General features: G+C 45.5%; 1 protein-coding gene across 3 annotated transcripts in view; it reads right to left on the bottom strand.

Moving 5' to 3' along the window:
- The window catches only part of ARHGEF2 (Rho/Rac guanine nucleotide exchange factor 2), a 152766-nt gene that overhangs the window by 92435 nt on the left and 37161 nt on the right, over positions 1-23170 (bottom strand). The gene's annotated exons all lie outside the window — the stretch shown is intronic.

The raw sequence follows: 23170 nt of genomic DNA, 5'->3' as shown, positions 1-23170 counted from the left end.
GAAGGCCCAGAGACAAAATGGGGAAATGGGGGGGGGCGGTATTGAAGAGTTGCTGCCTGCCTTGCTGTGCAGACAAAGACAATTGCTGGGCAAGGCAGAAGTCCAGAAAAAGGCAGTTTGCCCTCAGGGAGGGAAGGAGAGAAGACAGAGAGATGGGCCTCTTAAATTCCAAGGGATTTGCCCACAACCCTTGGACTCATGTAGGACTGTTTTGTTGCTTGGGCGAGGATGTAGATCCATGTCTTCCCATAATTAATAAATCCTAGTGACAAAAGGGACACAGGGGCATCTAGTCAATTCTCTGTAGGGATTTCCAGCAAGGTAGGGTGTTAAAGACTGTTGCAGTAAAAAAAACTTCAAATACTAATATTCATTCTGACATACGCTTTTGTGGACTCATGGGGAAGGGAGAACCATGCATACCACACTGAGCTCCTTGGAGGAAAAAAATGTTATAAAGGTAATAATAAATAAACAACACTCTTTTTAGCAGTGAGGCTGTGATCATTTTACCATCGCCTGGATTTTACCAAATGTGAAGAGTCTGCCATGGGCGAGCTTTGCACGGCGCTTGGACTTGGATGTTTTGTTTTATTTTACATTTTTTCTCTGTGTATTTTGCAAAGGCCTATGGCTATATGCAATGAAGTTCATGATGATGATGGCCATGGGCCAGCTTTGCACGGCACTGGCGAGGGACTATTCCTGGAGATCAGGGCCCGACTCGCCAAACTGAACACAGCCCACCAGCCACGTGCAGTGGCCTGACAACCCTCCTGATTTTGCAGACCCAGGCTGTGTCTATCAAGCTTGTCATGGGCCGCCACCATACAGGCTTGGCAGGTCACACGTTGTGCCTGCTGTTGCGTGGTCTCACGGCAGCTACTCAGAGAGAGAGCCCCAGTCTGGCATTGGTGTGGGAAAGCTCCACCTCTGACCTGCCTTGCCCCATCTTCTAGCTAGGCAAGTGAGTCCCTGGAGCTCAGCACTGGTGTGGCCATTTTTAAAAAATGCACGCTGCCCATATTTTTCTTTTGAGCGTATCCTCCAGGCCTAGTTTCAACGTTGCCTCCAGTTGTGTACACAGACAAAACAGGTACCCGGAAATGCTGAGCTGTTTTTAAAAGTCCTGGCCAGAGATCAACTTTGGAATGGTTTGGTGCTTTCTAAAAAAAGGTCTGTGTCATTCTTTCCAAATAAAGATGGCAAAAAGGCCACTTGGGGGACAAAAAATTCAACACTATTTTGTTGGCCTTCCCCTCCGTTCTCACCCTCAGGGATTTGGCGTTCCCTCTCATCAAATAAGCAAGAAAAGTATAGCCTTATCAGCCAGAATTTTAAGAGGGAGATGCTAACAGCAGCCTTATGGGGAGAACTATATTTATCCTGGGAACATTACACTGGAGGAGAACACCCACAGTCATTCTGTTAGCTCTCAAAAGACCAGAGATGGAATCTTTGGCTGACATCAAACCACTTAAAAGACAATGGCAAGCAATCTAGAGACAGTCAATCCAGGGATTTAGTGTATGGCTGGAACTTCGCTTCAGTTTCAGGAGACAGTTTTGGAACATGCAGCACAGCAAGAATGTTTTGAAGCATCTGCAGAGCGCTTCTACCTCACCATCAGTTCAACGCTCAGATTCAACATATCTAAGAGGAGGAAGAGGAGGAGGACTGCTCTGCTACCGAGCTGAATTGTGGCACAAAATTCATTTCCATGTCACAGCTCAGCTCTAGAACGTTATGAGTATGTACAGAGTGCCTTTCCTTCTCTGGTTCCTCAATATAGGATTCAGGAGCAGGGCTTCCAGATCAGAAGAGGTGACCCTGTGGGTCAGCCCCAGAAATGAAGCACGGAGACTCCACCCAGCTGTGTGAGCAAGTGAAGTTCAGGAAGTCACAAAACAGGATGCTTCTGGAAAGCCCACAAGCAGAACATGAAGGCAATCTCCAGTGGTTTCTGTCTTCAGCATCGGATACTCAAAGGTATCCTGGTTCAAAACACAGAAGTGCTGTTTAGCCATCCAGACTGACTGCTGACCTCATGCGTGTGCCTCCCATTTAAAGCCTTCCAGGACATCTTGCGGCAGCGAATTCCTTGAATTAGTATTGCACCGTGTGAAGTATTTTCTCTACTCTGTGCTATATTTACTGCCCCTCAGTTTTCCTGATGGACCCAAAGTTCTAGTATTATGGGAGAGAGATCCCCCCCACACACATTCCATTTTCCCGACACGACTACATATAACTTGGAAACCTTTTCGGCTCAAAGGCCACATTTCCTCATGGGCAAACAAACATCATCCAGAGGCTGCATGTCAGGGGTGGGCAGGGCCAGAGGCCAAAGCCGTCAAGTCCATGGATGGGACGCTGCACAGGAGGGGACATTCCAGCCGTGCAAAAGCCAAAGGGTTCAACGCATCTGCATGTCTGTGTCCACCTGTCACCAGGGCTGTGGAGTCGGTACGCCAAACCTCTGACTCCGACTCCACCCAAAATTGCTTCCGACTCCACAGCCCTGGAAAGGGCTGTAAATGTCTTTTTAAATTGGAAGCTCTCATAGGAGCATTTTTATCGCTGCCTGAATATGTGCTGATCTTGGCATCACAGCATTTGTCTTCATCTGGGTCCTGTGTCATAAACTGATACACAAAATGTTTTCCATCGTGAGTTATGGTGAAATGCTCAACTACAGCTGACTTCATGGGAAGCTTCTCTGACGTTGTGAATTTATATTTTAAAAAATTTGTCAATCAAAATTTATTCTGAAGTTGGAGTCAGTACAAAGAGAGGACTCCTATGGACAACCTCTTTACCAAGCACATTCATCCTCATTTCCTTGCACAAAGGTTGTGTGGAGGTGAGACTGTATCCAGTCTTTATTGAATGTGGGGCAGTTATACAACAATGAGCGTTTGTCCTGCATTCATCCTGATTTGCTTGTGAGATGTTTATGTCTTCCTGTTAATTGTTCATTCATCCCACACTTTCCAGTGCATTTCCCAGTGACTTTCCAAGCAGCAAACGTCCAGTTCATTTTTAAAGTGCATTTGTTGCAGTAGGGCGAGAGAGGGTTAATCCACTATAATGGCACAAACCTGAATTTTTGGTATGCCCTTGAATCCCTCCAACAAAAGAGTGACAGTTTGAAGGCATCCCAAGAGGCACTACTACAGTTACTACTACAGAAGCCTGGAGGGCCGCATGTGCCCAGTGGGCAAAGTTTCTCACACTTGATATATAAACTTATAAATCTATCCTGGGATTGTCTACACAATCACTCCCTTCACAAGAGAAGCTTAAAAGAGTTTTCATTTCATTTTTCAACATTTGAAAAAAGATGTGCGTATTGACACTGCGTTATGCATGCTCCCCTACGCTAACCTATAAAGACTTACACGGCTTGGGACCACAATACCTGATGGAACGCCTCTCCCGATACAAACCCACCAGTACACTACGCTCAACATCCAAGGCCCTCCTCCAGTAGCCTACTCCGAGGGAAGCTGGGAGGCTGGCAACAAGGGAGAGGGCCTTCTCAGTAGTGGCCCCCAAATTATGGAATGATCTCTCTGACGAGGTGCGCCTGGCTCCATCACTGTTATCTTTTCGGCGCCAGGTCAAGACTTTCCTCTTCTCCCAGGCATTTTAGCATGTGTCTTTTAAATTGTTTTAAATGTTTAAATTATGTTTTAAATTGTTTTTAAAAGATGTGTTTTAAATTTGTATATTTGTTTTTAATGTTTTTAGGTACTGTAAACTGCCCAGAGAGCTTCGGCTATGGGGCGGTATATAAATACAATAAATAAATAAATTTTGTATCCTCCTCCACGCACCATTTTTCTCAACATTAGTTATGAAAAAGGATGTGCACATATTTAGAACTTCTTTCACTTGCAGGAAAAAAGCACATCCTCTAGACCACTCACATCCCACAGCTTTATTTTTAGAAACTATTATTCAAATTTAAAATTTGAAAGCCAAGATGTGTGTGTGTGTGTTTGAGCACCAGAGTTGAGGACACCTTCTATATGTATTGCATCACAATGCTGAGCTCCTAAATAAATACCACCCAGAGCTGTCTGCTTCCCTCGCCATCTCCTGATTATTTAGCTCTTCTGTCCTCTTTCTTTCCCTCCCTGCCCTCTGTCAAATGAAAAGCAGAGGCTGCTGCTGTTTTCCAGCATTCCTTTTTCAATTATCTTTTGCTTTCTGCTTAAGTGGAAGCCAGCAGTAGCGCAAGCAATTAATCCCAAAGAGCATTAACTGGGGCCTTAAATTTAAGCAGTCCTTGCTGTCTGGATTGAAATACATCTCCCAGCCCCTAGATATTCTCTTCCCTCAACGCCACACTTTTCTTTTTCACAATGGCTCCATGGGCCTCCTCTCCAGGATTCATTAACATGAGTAATTACAGCAGCAGCTTTGCCTAAGGGGGGGGGTGGAGCAGGAAAAGAAAAGTGGGGAGGGGGTTAAGCTGAATCCCCTAACCCTAAGCTCTGAACCCTATTTTCAGTATGTGAAGTAATTATGAAGGAGAAACCACTTCTATGCATTCTTCTTATGAATCAGCACTCTCTCTTTTTTCAACAGACTTCTAGTCCTTATGGGTACCATGGGAACCCATGCCATTGGATCAAAGCCTTTTTCTGTCAAGATTGTGTGTTGATTGTGGTGCGTCGATCTCCCCACATAAAACAAATTCACGCACAGGCGTCTTCCATAACAAAAGTCCCATGGCGATTGGCAAATGGCGACGGGGGCAGGACTGTGAAATCCAGAAGCCCCTAGTCATGGTCTGGTACATCGGCGGTGGATACAGATTCAGACGGATCCATTGTTAAAGACTCTATTTTGGAAGACAATCTTACTCGGTCACGAGTGACCGCCAAGAAGTCCTTATGGATGTGTAAATCAACTGATGAGTTCTAAGTAGGATTCTGATGAACTAAGTGAGCAGGACTTCAGCACCCTGTGCAACTCCTCATTCTTCTCTGACTAACAAAAGCATAATCAGCTTACAAAAAAATAAATACCATGCAAAGGTCCTTGATTTGCACACTGTACAGAAGCCACAGAATTCAAAATTTCTTAGCATGCACTTTGGTCACAATTCCAATTAATCTTCTCCCTGAGAAGTATAACACATGCTTGATCATTTCTACAGCAATTTCTCTGTACAGAAAGGCCCTCAAAACCAGCTTTGTGTCCATTAAGTGCTTAGAATGTAGGATATAGAATATGAAGAGTAGCAATAAGTGGATCCTCAGGCAAAAGGAGAGCCATCAGCTGCTGCCATAGAGCCATTCTTCAAAAGCAGGGAAATGCCACCAATCTTAAAGAACTATGGAGCGGGGCTGGGGTGGGGGACTCTTCCCCTTAGGCCAAAAAGGCATTTGAGAAACATAAAATGAACTAAAAGCAAAGGAATTTGACACACAATAAAGTCACTCTGCTCCCCAAGCCAGACATGCAAAAGGCAGGAAACCACAGTTCAGGACAAAGGAAAATAGGTTGGACAAAAGGTGCACTATACTGTACTCCCTTGGAGTGTGAGGCCAGTTTTCCCAGGGGAAGGGAGAGCAAGTCAGTGGTTTTCTTTCCCCCCAACAAGAGAAGCTAGGTCTGTAAATAAGGAAAGTTGGCAGCTCCCGAAACAGAATCATTTCCAAAAAACGTGGAATGTCTAAAGGGCACATTTTAAAGGGGCAATGCTCCTCCACAGAAAGAGTGCTGAAAGAATAGCGACCGCCCCAAGCTCTGCAACATACCTGCATGTCAGTTCTCTGCCAGTTCTCTGAAGCTGCCTTCACCTGAACAGAAGGCCTTATACAGATAGATACTCCCTGCAGAGCAAGAGCAGGGGAACAAAGGAAACTGCCTTGTACTGAGTCAGACTCACTGGTCCATCTAGCTCACTACTGTCTGCACTGGCTGGCAGCAGCTCTCCAGAGTTTCAGTCAGGGAGTCACTCCCAGCCCTACCTAGAGATGCCAGGAATTGTACCTGGGACCTTCTGCGTGCAAAGCAAAGGTTAGACTGAGATGTACTGGAAGATCTCTGGGTGATTTTGCAGTAGATCTACAGGAGTTTCTCACTTCCAATTGCTTAACAATAAAAAATGTACATGTACTGCCTTCAAGTCGATTCTGACTTATGGCGACCCTATAAATAGGGTTTTCATGAGGCTGAGAGGCAGTGACTGGCCCAAGGTCACCCAGGGAGCTTCATGGCTGTGGGGGGATTCGAACCCTGGTCTCCCAGGTTGTAGTCCAACACCTTAACCACGACACCACACCGGCTCTCCTCTGGCAACAACAAAATGATTCCTCTCCCCCTCCCCTCCTGCTAGGAGCAGACTTTTGTGCAAAAGAAGTGTGAGCTCATTTCAGTTCTGGTGATAAAAATACATTCCTCAGCTCCACATGTGCTCAGAGACACCCTGGTGTTTTAATGTAACTGTATGATTTTAGCACCTGGCTCTGGTTGATGGACCTTGGGAGTCTATTAAAAAAAAAGTAGATCCAACAAGGTTGACGTCTGCCCACCCCTGCTGCCCTCAGGTGGTCCTGCTTAACTGCTGAGATAGTTTATACCAGTGTTTTTCAAACTTGGGTCCCCAGATGTTGTTGGACGACAACTCCCATCAACCCTAGCCCGCTCAGCCAATGGCCAAGGGTAATGGGACTTGTAGTCCAACAACATCCGAGGTCCTAGGTTGAAGGACAATGACCAGCTTTCCCAAACCTGGTGCCCTTCAGATGCCAAACAGCGTGCTGGCTAGGGCTGGTGCAAACTGTAGTCCAAAACATCTGGAAGACACCAGGTTGAGAAAGGTTGGTTTATATATTAGGGAAGGGCAAATTGGAGGCCGAAATCCATCCTCTCCAACACTTCCGAAGTGGCCCCCAGCATAGCTCTGGATGTCAAGCTCAGCCAAACTACAGGCACTTTCCAGCTCAGACACAAGCAGAAGGCTCTCTAACCCCTTTCTACTTCTTCAGCAGCAGGAGCAATAATAGGGGCTCTGCCAGAGCTCTCCCCTTAAGTCCTTCAATTGCTCATTCTGCTGCATATACAAAAGACAAACAATCAGGAAGTGAGCAGCTATGATACTGCACAGGAGAACTCGGTGGGGAGGGGGAGAGAGAAGGGGTTAAAGCGCCCTTGGCCTTACCGTTTTTTTTTTCCAATTAATTTTTATTCCAATTTTCAAAACCAAAACAATACAAAAAGAAAACAACACAAATCAATAACTAGTACAATACAAAAAGAAATATATATATATATATATATAAGAAAGAATATTGACTTCGGATTTGTCATAGTTCAGCTATAAATCTATAATATATAACAAACCTATCTCTTAATAGATTATAAAATCACCTTCCTCCAACGGTTATCTTAGTTGGTTTCAAATCTCATTAACATCATATCATTTTAATCTTCCACAAAAAGTCAAAGAGAAGTTTCCAATCCTTGAGATATATGTCAATCAATTTTTTTTTCTAAATAAACATGCCAATTAATCCAACTCATCAAATCTACTAAGTCCAGTAATTTTAAATCGCTCTTCTGTCATTATCCATATTGGGTCCATCTTCCATCTTCACGCACCCAAAAATCTTGCTGTCATAGTCATATAATAAAAGTCTGATAGGAATTTCCTCCATCACAGGTATTTTCTTGCCATCAAATCCAAACGTATCACTGAAGTATTGTTGCAAAGCCGCATCTCTGTTCCTCTTTTCCACATGATACACTAGTACATCTCTTGAAGGTTTTTCCATTGACACAAAACAGGGATTAATTCTGTTAACTTTCTCCATTTCAAGTTCCATCAAATCCTTCCAGTCCAAGAATTTTTTTGAACCGATAATATCTTTATCTCCAATCTCTTCAATTCCTTCAGGGACAGCGCTGAATTCCAAACTGTAATATTTGTCTCCAGGATCCATCACAGCCAGGAAATCCAAATCTTTTTTCATGTCCATAATTAAGCCAATCTCCATAGTTTGAACCTTGCCTTTAATTTCTCTTTCATCCTTTTTTTGTTTTCCAGATCTATCTTTATTCTCCTTTCTCATAGAATCCTGAGTTTCTTTCAGCTCCTGTCTCATTTTGTGAAATTCAATTCTCCACGCTTGTCTATTATTTCTCAGTTCTTGTTTTATTGAGTTAATCCCATTCATTATTTTCTGAAACATGTCTAGAGATAAAGTCCCTTCTTGTACATCCATGATCTTCTTAATTGTCATTCTTAAAGCCAAAGGAACAAAACTCCTTCAATTTTCAATGTCCCAAACAAAGAGCAGCTTATTTCTTTAACCAGTTACAAAGGAGTTAATCTTTCCAACAAACTAACGTCACACGCTAGACAGCCCTTATCTCTTATCTGTCCGGAAGTGTAAGAATGGTTTTAGTTCACAGCGTCGAAATAGCTAGTAGCAGAGAGAATGAGCAGATTCGTCAAAAAAAAAGTAGATCAGGAAAAATAGTCCCAGCCATAAATCAAAAAGATTTCTTATCTCTTCCAATCAGAAATCTCTCGTCCGTTGTAATCTTTAAAATGCTATTTTCCATGTCAGCTTTTTGCAATAAAAAAAAAGATAAGCTATTTATATTTTCTTCCCCCTTAGTTCCGTGAATAAAAAAAGGAAAGTCTTACCTCACCTAGGTTATCTCAATTGCTGTTACTTTGACAAATCTCTTTAGCTGTATAGATAAGAAAATGATGAATGTAGACAGGAGGATGTTTGCCTGTTAATCCGTATAAAAAAAAACGGGTCACTTATCCAGCTGAGCTAGCATAAAAATCCTCGCTCTGTCTGAGCTGCTGGAAGACAGACAATTCTGACGAATTCCAGACTCCAACAATCAAAACAAAGCTATGTGGGAAATCTCACGTTTCTTCTTTAACCGGAAGAAATTATTCCCAGTCAGAAAAGAGCCTTCTGACTGAATTTAAACTGGGTAAGTTTCATCCAAGACGGAACTCGTCTCAGAGGCTGCACAGGCGTAGGGATCCTCCTGGGAAGTCGGCCTTACCGTTTTTCAGAGGTAAAAATAACTCAGAATCATCGTAAGAAGGAAGCCCTTAAAATTAGGAGCTTTGGAGGCGCCAAGAGCCCAAGTCAGGCTCTGGGGTGCCAGGAGGGTGGTCACTTACACGCTACCAGGGGGGGGAGAGAGAGAGAGAGGAAGAGGGAGAGAGGCAATGCAACATCAAAAAAAGGAACAGAAGAAAAAAGGGGTTTGCATAAACTTTGCATGTGCTAACTGATATGCACAGATACACATTTGGAAATAATGACTATAATTTTAAAACAAATACAATACACCTCACCATAGTTTATCTTTCCTTATATTTAAACTAGTGTTGTGCCAAAACCTATCCTCCAGTAACTCAAATGTTGTCTTCACTTGCAAAAGAGTCTTCCATTTGTCCTGATGATAAGGTAAGCTCAGTCCTACACCTACCGAAGTTCTAAAGCCCTGGCCCCAGAATCAGAATGGTTCTGTCTCAGGCCCTGCCAAGCCGAAAAGCCCACAGTTGGCAAACTCCCTGTCTCAGCCAGGGACTGCTACAGCTGCTGACTCTTTGTACATTCTGCAGCTGTTGAAATCACAAGAGCTGTGCCGGAAGACAAGCGTGACAAGGCCAAGGCCGGAAAGATTTCAGGAGAAACTTGCCCCATCAGAGCGAAGGGCAGAGTCTATTAAGGTTGCCAGGTCTAGACCCAGAGAAGGCTCCCATCCCTAAAGCAGGCCAACCTATAAGTTTAGTTGAAAAACTGATTACGGGCGCCTCCAGATAATCTGTTTATTGAGCATTCATTCTGATTTGCTTGCACAAAGCTGATCCAGAGGTTAGATGAGGTCATTATTTCGTTTGTTCTGATTTGTTTGGGAAACAGTTGTACCACAATCAGCGTCCTGCATTCATCCTGATTTTCGTGCAGGGTGTTTACACGTCTCCTTGGCAATCATTGTTTATTCCACACTTTTCAATGCATTTTCCTGTCACTCTCCAAGCCATAAAAAGTCATTAAAAAAAGGTGAACTTGAGTATTGCACTGGAATCCCTCAAAATAGTGACAGCCTGGAGGCATCCCAAGTTGTGTCTGACTGATATAAAAGGACATGGACTGCCTTCAAGTCGATCCCGACTTATGGTGACCCTATGAAGAGGGTTTTCATGGTAAGTGGTATTCAGAGGGGGTTTACCACTGCCTCCCTCTGAGGCTGAGAGGCAGTGACCGGCCCAAGGTCACCCAGGCAGCTTCATGGCTGTGTGGGGATTCGAACCCTGGTCTCCCAGGTCATAGTCCAACACTCTTAAACACTATGAAAAGCACAAAATAAAAGTCTCACTAAGTTTAATGGTGCTTATTCCTAAAGTAAGCATTTCAAAAGTTGCACCCAAGGGAAAAGTCTGATGGATTCCTCTGTTGTGGAAGTGGGCTAGGAAAAGCTACACCGTGGGGGAATTCTTCCTTCTTCACAGCTCTCTTCCTCACGCACGTGGAACGGCCCACCATCAACATCCTGTTTCAATCAAGTCTCCCTTCATAGGAGGCATGCAGCATTAGCGCCCAGGAGTCTATGAGCCCTGGTGGTCCACAAAGTGCCATCACCCCACATACATATAAATGGCTGCATTCCCCACTTCACATTGGGCCTCAAAAGTTTTGGGAACCCGCTGAAGTTCTGCATCTTGTAACTCGATGCAGTGCACAAAGAGGGGAAGAGAGAAACGGAAGATAATTTGCCTTCCGTCTTCTGTGGGAACTTGTTCCCTGTCAACTCCTGCAACCACGCCTCTCCAGCTGTTGTTACTGCTGCGGTTGCAACGGCTGAAATTACAATCTGGCTGGAAAAAACAGGGATGGAGGGGAGGAATTAATCCTCTTGATCCATCATAACAGGTGCTCCATAGCAACAGCATTAGTGATGGAAAGGATCTTTTTTTCCTGCTTTGCTGCCTTATTCTTCCCCCAGCTTCCAAAGGCCAGCTCACTTGAGGAATTGATGGCTAGTTGGTGCTAATAGTTTAGTATGTGGGTCAGCACCAAGTTAAATCCACTGCACAGAACACTACATCTGCAGCATCTGGGGTTTGGCTTAGGCACGGTGAGAGCGTAGAAGGACCAGCACGTGCAAACAGAGCTCAGGCCCAGATCCTGTTTTTAACAGTCTTGTATTTAGCTACCCATGTGATCACCATTGGCAATCTGAAATTCAATGCAGGAGAGTCCTCACTAGGCCGCTTGATTTTCATGCTGGACATGGAAAGAGGAAAGAGCTTTACTTCCTCCATGGCCAGCACGGAAACCCAGCAGACTGGTGAAGAAGAATCAGAGTGCTCCGCCCCTCCTTTGCCATCCCACTGTGGGTTTAGCCTGCAGACCTTTTTACCACAAGAGGGACTCCTCTGATGAGCAATAGGCAGGAGAGTAAAATTAAAACAATCAGGTTGTTTTAACCTCACAGCTCAGTCTTAGAATGCGGAGGTATGTTAAAGAGGATGAGCAGGGGCCCAGTGCCTTTGATAAGAACTTAAGAAGACGAGTCAAACTGCTGGATCAGACCAAAGGTACACCTGGTTCAGCATCGCATTCCCAACAGATACTTTCAGCAAACTCACTCTCAGGGCCCAACAAAAAGGATAGCTTTCCAGTTCATCCCCGGCAGCCGGAACTTACAGATAGCTTAATGGAACCTCCATGTTCAAATGCAGTCTAACTGCTGTCAATAGATTTATCCTTCCCCCCCCCCATACATTTGTTAATCCATCCAAGCTTAGTGGCCATCAGCCCTTAACTAACAGAGTAACCACAACCTGAATGCCCACATATCTAAGATTAGGAAGCAAGAGGGTTCAGCCTTGACACCTCTTTTTGTAGGTGTTAACTACTTTCCCGCCTCGCCCCACACCCAGCATTTCCCACAACCACCTGCTACATTAGTGTCGGCCCACCCCGCTGCTATTTATAATGAGCTATGCTAAACCAACCCACTTTGCAAGAGGAAACTGATCCAGATCAGGCCACCCCAAACTTCCCTTTCAGCCCATCAGGGACTTCCTCCCTGTGTCTGTGGCTGTGAGCAACACAGAGGACTCTCTCCCTCATCAGTAACCTTATCAGGCCCCAGCCTCGCTAGGGGGCTCTTCCTGAGATAGGCAGGAACAATAAATGGACTGCGGGGTTTTCCGACATGCAGGATGGAAGCTGGAAGAGGTGGGGTTGTGGTCGGATGCCACCTCTCCTGTTGGCTTGCTTTCTCCCCATTTTTGAAGGCTGGGTGACGTGTGGACCAAGAAGCCAGGGTAGAAGCCCAGAGCCTCCAAAGAAAGACATGTTACCACAGAAGCAAAAACCCTCAAATCTCAAGACAAGAGGGAGAAGCCCTTTGCTAGTTCTTTCTGCAAAAATCTCAAGGCAACAAGCTGATTTAGGCAGGATTCTTCCTCATGGACAGCACCACTGGCAAGTCTTTTCCCACAGCAGCACTCCACATGGGTTATGGTAACATGAAACTGGTTCTAACCCCCCCCCCCCGATTGTCACTGGTACATTGTAGGGGTGTGTATGAAATCTGGGTAAACTACAAATTCCCAAGTGAAGTGGGGGATCTTGGGGGGATTTTTGATTTGTAAGAAGGGAAGCAAGATCTGTACAAAGCGTCACAAGTTAAAGTGCTTCATTATGCCTTGGCAATCCAGACATTTTAAAAAAATGCTGTAGACAACCTCTGCTGAAAGCAAATGTCTCCAAGCTTACTTTAACACCAAGGTGTGATGATAGGAAGGAAGTACAAACGGCAGAGGAGGGAGATGGCATAGTTCTGTTGCGATTAACAGGTCAAGCTTGTAATCAGAGGGAGTGATTTTACCTAGACAGTAACTCTCTTTCAGTTCTTCCCACCCCCAAATGAACTTTAAAAGCTGCCCAGCACAAAAGCCCGTGGACCCGTTTGCCTGTAATTTGGCAGATTTTATTCACTCTGGAGGGGCTAGATTGTCTGCACATTTCCTTCACTTATAGTGAATGTTGTTTTGTGATTTCCTAATAGTGAAGGGGGGGCATGCAACAAAGCAGGACCCCAAGCTGAACTGGGCATGAAGCACAGCAGATGGAAGTGGCCTGTTTTCCAAAGCACTGAAATGGGGTCTGAATTTTGTGGTTGCAGTTGTATACCCCCAATGTACAGGCCAGACTGTGACTATGCTGGTATACAGCCACTGCATACAGATCACCAAGAACCTTTAAACTGTTAAAGCAGCTTCAGGGAGGACCTTAGCGATTTAAGGATTTTTTGCAAGGGTCACATCCAGCTGGGTCAATTGCCCCAAGTGCGCATGGAACTGAAACTAACAAGACTCTTCTCCATAATTAGTCCGTTTCAACTCCTCAGGACCTCTGCCAGCTGCCCGGCGCCCGCATCAGCCCAACTTAGTGCTGTAAGTTTACTCCATGTTTCAGGGCCCTTAGCAAATGGACTCCACCTTTCAAGTCCTACTTTTCCCCTCTACAGCAGAAAAAGCAAGACTATCACATCAACAGTTAATACCCATTTCATTTTTAATGCTAATATAGGGAGCATGTAACTGAACAGAATTCAAGCAGGGCATATAGGGAGGGAGGGGCCTGGAACAGTAACAGCGTGCTATTGGCCTGGTGAAACAAGAAAAAGGCCCTCAATTGTCTGGCAAACCCAGGAACATGTCACATCGGGAGCCCGTTTGAGGAGCACTGACTCAACCAGACTTTGGAAGAAGAGAGCTCACAAAGAGCTGCTGCTTTCTTCTAATGACGTTCCCCTTTGTGTAGTTTTGGAAGGTAGAGATGTCCCATTCCTCTGTGTTGGATTAGAGTCCCAGGGTAACAACCTGGTCCCCTCCAGATATTTTGGACGGTAACGCCCCTCATCGCTGACCATTGGCCATGCAGGCAGGAGATGATGGGAACTGTAGTCCAAACAATTCTGGAGGGCACCAGGTTGGGGACGGCTGCCACAGGTTCTAATATACATACAACTGTATGTGAGAATCTCCACATATTTATACCTGCAGGAAGGACTTGGTTCTGGGTTGGGGAGAGGCAGAAAATAGAGCTTCAGACAAGTTGAGGGCATGCTGGAATTGTCAGTCTGCGCAACAGTGCACATTCCTGCTTTGCTGGCTGAACCTGGGAGTACATTTTGGCCTCAGGTGGGTGTTAATGCCTCTCCTTGTCACCCCTCCCTTCATGGGCTCTACTCAGCAGGTGTCCACAAACAACACTTTCCACAGCAGCACTCCAAACAAACAGTGACGCCTTTGGTGCAGACGTGGTTCCCTTGAGGAAAGCCGCTTGCAGCTCGTGTGACAAACAAGCAGCAACCGTGTTTGTCACACTGAAAGGCCCCAAAGAAAAGGTGGAAACTTGCAGGAGGTACCCAAAATGCTTTGCCATCGTTGCTGAGCTGAGGCCTGAACCAGGACACCCCCATCCGGCCCCAACACACCTTCGCATCCCCCGTGGGGCTCTTTCACACAGCAGTTTATTGCGGAGCGGGAGCTGCCCAGGCATGCAGTTTTGCACAGCACCGACACAACAACATCTTTTTCAAAATGCTGGTCCATATTATCCCCCCCAATTTAATCCCCATTTACCATTCTGAAAAGTAAAAACAAATTAGGAAATGGTAAATCTGAATTAAAGGGGGGGATATGGGATGGCATATTGACACAGATGACATTGCACAGATGCTGCAGACAAACTTGCATGCACGAGTTGCACTGCGAACACAACTCACTGCCCTGTGGAAGAGACCCAGACGGTGACAATGAAGCTGCCACGTCCAGAGTCACACCAGCGACGTAAACAGCTCTCAGGGCTGTCTCCGAGAGGCCCTGGCTCTCTGAGGTCTCTGCTGTCCCAAGACCCTTTTGAAGGGAGACGCCAGGTGTGGGACACTCGGGACTTCTGTCTGCAAACCACCAGGTGTTCTACCACCGAACTCTGGTCCTTTCCCCAATACTGTCCATTAATTTCTACTCTGCAATGGCAGCAGCTCTCCAAGGTCTCTGGCAGGTAAAGTCTCTCCCTGGAGACTGACCCTGGGAACCTTCTGCAGGCGACCACTAAGCTACGGATCTGTCTTTCTGGGAAAAGCCCTGCTTCCCCTCAACCAGAGGAGACAGTACTGCAGGACCCAAACCCACAGCCTTATAGGCGTAACCCCAGCCAAAGCACATGGTCTATCCTGGCAGCACGGAATACATTGTATTTGAACATTGAGGGGTCCAGCTTATGAAGTTTATTGTTTAATGGCATCAGTTGCTATCTATTTGTGGCATTTCCCCTTCCATCTGCTTTTTTGTTTTTAACTTTTTAGCTGAAAACCAAGGAGAGTAATCACATGGCAATTTGACACTCTGCCTAGCTTCTGCTGAAACATTTAGAGAGAAATGCCAGGCACTCGCCTGCAGTTCTTGCCTGTGAAATCCTGGAGAGATAAAACAATTAGGTACCCCTCTCTTCCTTTTTGTTTGTTTTTGTGTGTGTGTATTTCCTGAGTCCTGCTGCTGCTATCTCCCTCCCCCCCTTTTAGTTTTACAACTTATGACTAGTCTAAGCGCTGTCTATGGGGAATGACAGGCAGAGCAGCAGCCAAGCACTCCAGGAAGTGGTGGGCCGGGCATGAGTAAGCCAAAGGTATTTCTGAAGGACTGAGTCAAGATTACGCTGGAACATCTACATCAGGATGAGGAGACTTGTGACATCAGCAGCGAGAACAGGAAACACACCAAAGCTCAACCGACATATAGCACCTCACACCTTTCTGGCCCTAAACAATGTTTGAAACAGAAGAAGAAACAGGGTAAGAAAGTGCCAGCAGTTCTGGGGGCGGGTAAAAGGCAGTGGCTCAAGTATGGTGGCTGGACTTGGGATCTGGATGTCACCTCTCAGCCATGAAGCATGATGAGCAACTCACCCATTCTCAGCCTGTAAAATGGAAACCTACTTATGCACACATATATATGTCCTGTTTTCAGACATCTCCCAGAATGGCTGAATCAGTTAAAACTAACTAACGTGAGAGACCAATCAGGCTTACAAACTAAAAAAAATAAAAGACCCACAGGGGAAGGAGGGTGGAGGGGAAAGGGAGAAACTGAAGTTCAGCTTGACGGTGCCAGAACAACAAAATGAGGAGCGTAAGTGGGTATTTATATCCAGTATCCACATGCTCCAATGCCTGTAATTAGAGGAGGTACGAACTACATCAGGACGCAAGCAAAAGGTAGATGGGACGATTTTGCAGTAGATCAACAAGGATTTCTGACTAGGGATGGTCAATCTGTCAATTTCAATTCTTCTGTTTCTCTTTTGCCAAACTTTAGTTCAATTCTCCACATTTCTGTGTAAGTTTGTTTTTTAAAAAAGTCCTTATGAAAATTCTTCAGCATGTTAGTGCACATTTCCCCTAATATTCACATTTGGCAAGCGATCCCCCCCCCATTCTAAAGCATTTTGTATGCTGTTTTCAAGAATATCTGGATTTCAATGCACACTTTTCTCTAATGTACACATTTTTTGCACATTACTTGACTGGAGAACTGCATTGCAAACTATGGAGAAGAGCGGATTTTGAAGGATGGCTGCATTTGAGTCCATGTATTGTTCCGCAAAGTGCGAATTAGGTAGTTTTGCATTAAAATGTGAACTGAACCAAATTTCCCCTTCCTGTTTCTGACTCCCAACATCCAACAAACAGCAGCAGCACAGGAGGCCTCCGTTTCTGCTGATCCTCAGCAGGTCTGGATCTGGTGAGTGCCTGAGGCTGTAGGCACACTGAAAATGCACTGCCTAAGTCCATCCCGACTTATGGCAACCCTATGAATAGGGGTATCAAGGTAAGTGGTATTCAGAGGGGATTACCATTGCCTCCCTCTGAGGCTAGTCCTCCCCAGCTGGCTAGGGCCTGCTCAGCTTGCCACAGCTTCACAAGCCAGCCCCTTCCTTGTCCGCAACTGCCAGCTGGGGGGCAACTGGGCTCCCTGGGACTATGCCGCTTGCCCATGGCTGCACAGGTGGCAGGGCACGTTACCCCTAAGCCACTCCCTGTGGGGTGATCTTTAGCTGGCCCTTGACGCCCAGGAGACATGGATTTGAACTCACAGCCTCTGGACTCCCAATGAGGATCTCCTCCCCACGGGGCTATACCAGCTGTGTGGGCACACTAGTCGCTTCAAAAGCAGCAGGAATGGCTTTTCTGGCTGTGTTATGAAGTGACTCTGCCCTCGGCTGGACACACTGCCCTTCCCCACTGCTGACTCCAGACCTTTGAGGACCGCCCACAGCAAAACGTTGGGCCAGTCACTGTCTCTCCCTCAGCCTGCAGCAAAGCATTTCCATTGGCCACACCTGGAGAGGTTCCAGTAAAAAAATGAACATTTTGCAAGCCTGAAGTCTGCCCACTCCTGAACTAGGCATTTCACAATATCTCTTCCCTCCTAACCCCACAATTGATTACTTCCCCCCCCACACACACACAATTTTCTGTTTTACTCTGTGCTACAAAGAAATATTGGTACTTTAACCCAGAAGTGGCCACACTGCCTAAGAATGGCCCTTTTGGGGAATCAAGCCAGGGGTCTATCTAGTCCAGCATTCTTTCTAAGTCTGCCCAGCATGGGTGGGGGGAGGAGAGTTCACCTCCTGTTGTTTGGGCTTAACAACTAGGATCTAGGGGCAGGCTGCCCCTGAATAGGAGCTACTTGTTTATTTACTACTTAGACACCTCATTAAAAAAAGTCCTCTAGGCACTGGTGATGTAGGTGATATTCATTTGGTCTGCTTTTCACAGCAGAATGACCCAATCAGACACTCCTGAACTTGCTTCTAGAACAGAACACCCGATTAGATTACACACTTCTCTGGATTTTGCAATGCAGTTTCAATACACAGAAATATGCATCTCTCATACAAAATGCGTATTTTACGGGAAAATGCATTGAAAAGCATGAAAAAACAGTATTTTACATAAAAAGTGCATACAAAACGCATAAAATTTAAATGCAGACTTTTCATGCCTTTTTAACAAATGCTACCCAAAACAGAAGGGGGCAGACCTGTGATTCTGAGCTCTAGTGGAACTAAGCTGGGATTCAATGAGACTGCTCATTCCCCCACTACTAGGCATCATATAAAATAAAAGTTCAACCATTAACCTTAAAAATCCAACCCAGCATAAAACCCAAATACAAGAAGCCAATGCAATAAAATACAATTACCAATCATAGGAGCTTAAGAACAACGAGCAAATACAGGGGCTAAAATCGCCAACCATAACACAAGGAAAAAAACAAGAAGTCCTTAAAAGGCTTGGGAGAACAGAAAAGCTTTAGCTTGGTGCTGAAAGGACAACAATGTGCGGGCCAGATGACCTTCTGCAGGGAGAGCGTTCCAAAGCGGGGGGACCACCACTGAAAAGGCCGGCTCTTTTTGGCTCACCTTCCAAACTTCAGATTGAGGGAGCACTTGGAAAAGGCCACTGGGTATGACTTTAAGTGATGGTCAGGTGGATATGAGAGGAGGCGATGTTGCAGCCGTCCACCCAAAGCCCTGCCTGTTCATGTTCAATCACAATTTTCCTTTGACCAAAGACTCCACTGCTCAAAGATGGGACAGGCCGGCCTCATGCCTCTCTCTCTCTCTCAGTACACAATGGATTTAATTGAAGTGGAACCCTGTCATGTATGGGGAGGAGGGCTGCTTGAAACGAGAACCCAGGAGCTGCTCCTTCCAACTTACACCTCTTCCCCTCACTGGGCGCAGCAATCATTGCCCCCAGCAATGAAGGTTTCATCCAGGAAGGTTTCCTGCACACACGGCCTGCCTCATGCTGTCCCAGGTCCTCCCCCATGGATTCGGCTTCCCTCATCCCAAGATATAGGTGAGGCAGTTTTTAACTCTTTTTTGCCTTTAACCTTTCCTTTAACCTTGCCTTTAACCTTTCCCACCCAAGATATAGGTGAGGCAGTTTTTAACTCTTTTTTGCGTTCATGGGGAGATCTTCACTGGAAGATCCATGTATCCACCACAGGCATGTAGAATGAACCTTGGAGCTTGCTCAGAAGCGTTAGGCTAGCTGGATGCTAGGTTTATGTTTTATTTTATGTTATGCTCTGCTTATCTCTCTCCCCCTTCCTTAATCATTACTTTGTTAAAAATAAACTGTTTATCGTTTGGCTGGTTGTTATAGATCACTGCAGTTTTATCTCCAATGAGCCAGGCACTCTAGCTACACACTCCAAGGTTTATGCAAACAGAGACTCAGGCGGGATGGCTGATTCTTGCCTCCAGCTGTGACTCCTAGCTTAGAGGCTTATTATTATTTAAAATATTTCTGCCCTCCTTCTACCCTATAATAGGGCGCTCAGGGCGCCTTACAATAAAATTGAACACATGCATATTATTGTACACAATAAAGATCACAAAAACATTAAAATAAATTAAAATACATAAAATACAGTATAAACACACACACGTTTTTGATTGCTGTAAACCGCCCAGAGAGCTTCGGCTATGGGGCGGTATACAAGTGCAATCAATCAATCAATCAATCAATCAATAAGGGAGTGGTGTTGAAGGGACTAAAGAGGTAAAAAAATATAAGGCTAGAATCAGTTCAGGCTCTACTTTCAGTCCCTCCCAAAGGCTCTCTGGAACAAGATGGTTTTCAGAAGTCTCCGGAAAACCATCAGGGAGGGAGCAGAGCGGGCTTCTTGGGAGTAGGGCATTCCAAAGCTTGGGGGCCACAGCTGAAAAGGCTCTCTCCCGCATGCCTGTCAGTCTAACATCTTATGAGTAGATGGTGGCAGTACTGCCTAATGGTCAGAGCTGTTGGTGGTGTTTCACCTACTCACATAAGAACACAAGAAGAGCCTGCTAGATCAGGCCAAAGGGGGCTGATCTAGTCCAGCATCCTGCTCTCAGTCATCAACCAGATGCCCATGGTGGGAAGCCTACAAGCAAGACCTGAGCGCAAGTGCACTTGCCCCTCCTGAAGCTTTCAACAGCTCATATGATACACACAGAAGACACTATGACAGGTGGTCCCTCCCTGCCACTCCCAATCCATGTAGAGCTTTATAAGGGTCAAAACCAGAACTCTGGATTGGGCTCAGGAAGAAATCAGAAGCCGGTGAATGCAAGAAGATGGCGTGGAGGATCCATCTTGCCTAAAGCCATCTCAGGGACAATTTATACTTTCAGTAGAATCAAGTGGGAAAACATTTTCCTGAACTGTACCACTTCAAACTGAAGGTGGAGGGAAAGGTGTACAACCAAAAAAAAAGCAGCATCCCACCACCCCACAAGTCAGAGAGAAGTGATCAGCCGGGCCTTCCTTGACGTGCCATTTCCTCCATTAAGCTTTTTGGGTCTTACAAAGCACTTGAATCCAGCTGTGAACTGGCTAAACAACATTTCAGAACTTTTCTCCTTCCAAAAATGCCACTTCCCCTATTCTTGTCATCACAGCTCCTGCTTGCAGGAACAGCCTTGCGTTCTAAAACAGGAACACTGTGGAATTATTTGTTTTTAATAAGTCACAAGTATAACTCTGCTCCAACCAGGTCGGAGAATTTAACTTGCTAATAATAAAGAATAAAATGGCTACATCCACAAGACAGTCATGTGAGCCATTGAGAAACTCGGCAGGGGCAGGGAAGAGGGAGGGACGGTCAGAACCGTCTTAAATGGAAAATATGCTCTTCAGTCCCTCTGCCTGGGGATATTAATTCAGCCGGGCTGGCCCAAGACATTTTAGTGTCTGGGGAAGAAAATACAAATGGCGCCCCTCTCTGCAGTAATCCACAAGGGGTGCAATCCAAAGGTTCTTCTGCCCAAGCCCTACAGAAATGTATGCAAGAGAACATCTCCCTGAATTATGCCCACTTGGGACAATATACCCGTCTCCTGCTATGGTGCTCTTAATGGTGCCCAAAAGTCTGTGATCGCGCCTAACTCCTGGATCAAGACTGCCTCTCTGTATGCCTGCTGTATGGACTGCCACCAGTGAAACGGGCTGAACCTTAAGGATGGGGGAGAATATTGGCTAAATTGGACTTGGTGCGGGATTTCGACTCAGTCCAACAGTCCACTGTCTTTTCAGACTGACACTGATTTTTTGTGGTGGGTCATGGCTGTCATTAGCATGGTTATTACCACGGCTGTCCTCTAAGCTGATGCATTCTTAGCAGCTGTCTAGATGATAATGATTGCCATTTTCATCCATTAACCCCCCTCCAATTTTCTCTTTGTTTTTTTGTTGTTGTTGTGCGACTTCAAGTCGGTTACGACTTATGGCGACCCTCTGAGTCAGCGACCTCCAAGAGCATCTGTCGTGAACCCCCCTGCTCAGATCTTGTACGTTCAGGTCTGTGGCTTCCTTTATGGAATCAATCCATCTCTTGTTTGGCCTTCCTCTTTTTCTACTCCCTTCTGTTTTTCCCAGCATTATTGTCTTTTCTACTTAAATCCTCCCTTCCGGTTTTCTACATGCAAAGAGATTTTTACATGGGGGAGTATTCAAAAATAAGAACATGCACACACACTTCAACTCATTCTGAAGTGGTACAGCTACAATTCTACCACCTCATGATGCACAGTGTGGCTTTAATTCATATGACGTTCTGCCACCACTAAAGTCAAAATTACAGGATCGCTGAGATAATGTTGGGATTGATAACTACACCCATAATCCACAGTGAGGCTTGTGCAAGACATTAAAATGTTCCCCAGACCAACAGAAGTTGGTTAGTGTGTTAGTTTTGCGGTGTGGTGTCGTGGTTAAGGTGTTGGACTACGACCTGGGAGACCAGGGTTCAAATCCCCACACAGCCATGAAGCTCGCTGGGTGACCTTGGGCCAGTCACTGCCTCTCAGCCTCATGAAAACCCTCTTCATAGGGTCGCTATAAGTCGGAATCGACTTGAAGGCAGTACATTTACATTTCCCCCCCCTCAAGGACTGAAACCCATATGTAGGATTGCCAGTTTAGGCAATCCTAAAGTTTTGAGGTTTTAGCCATTTCCTCTGGGTCTTCAAAGAAAGGAGTAAGACCTTGGGATGAGAGAAGAAAAACGAGGGGACAGGCTATTCTTGCTGGCATAAGAGCTTTTGTGATTAGGTCCAAGAAACTCTTCCACCCCCTGAGCCGTTGGGCACAGCCTAGTCTCACCCCATTCCTCTCCAGACACTGCCCCCTCAGATCTGGCATTTCCCATCCCTTCACTCTCAGCCTCCCCCTGCTGCATCGGGGCAAGAGTGTGGGGAAGCCTGGGAAGGCTACCTTTATTGGAGTCTTTAGAGGTTTGCAATGCAGCATTTTATTTATTTGGGGACCTTCTATACTATCTCACAAGGCAGCATAGAATCAACTGAATTACAGCAAAAACTGACAAAATGTGCACACATAAAATATTCGGCTCTCTTATTCAGTCCATGCATTTGAAACGACCGATCAAGTGGTCAAACAATCCTACTGCCTGAGCTACAATCAGTGTTGAATAAAGCTCAGCTTTTCCATTTTTTAAGTGGAAAAACCTGCGGGTTGCCCCAACTAAGTTCTACTCAAGAGTAGATCCACTGAAATCAATGAACCCTAAGTTAGTCATGTCCATTCATTTCAATGGATCTACTCTATGACAAACACTGACTGGATACACATCAGGCCGGCAAAGGCCGGATAGTCAGCTGCGCATCACTCCATCTTTTGACTCCAAAGACATGAAACATCTGAAACCTGTGAGCGGCTCAACTGGGTTCACTTAAACAGTGGCACCAGTCAAAGACAACTGAGGTCTGCAGATGGAGACAGCTGGAGTGATGCTTGCCCAAGGCACACCTTGGATCAGACACACTAAAAATATAACCAGCACCACTATATTAAAACAGGAGCCAAGACAAGCCTATGCCAGAGTAACGCTGCGCTTAATCATGCCTTTTAAAAGTAATAGGAGACGAAATAAAACTAGGCATAAAAATACCAGAACAGATCACTTGACAGGCTGTATGTGGTGCTGGACATGTTGCAGGTAGGTAAGACGGTCCAATGAAAGGCAAAGGCATGTGGTAGGTTTTACCACAGGTTGCCACTGGAAACGCTT

This window comes from Rhineura floridana, chromosome 22 (assembly GCF_030035675.1).
Source record: "Rhineura floridana isolate rRhiFlo1 chromosome 22, rRhiFlo1.hap2, whole genome shotgun sequence".
NCBI classification, from domain to species: Eukaryota; Metazoa; Chordata; class Lepidosauria; order Squamata; family Rhineuridae; genus Rhineura; species Rhineura floridana.
The sequence above is the reverse complement of the archived record's forward strand: the minus strand, read 5'-3'. Positions and strand labels throughout refer to the sequence as shown.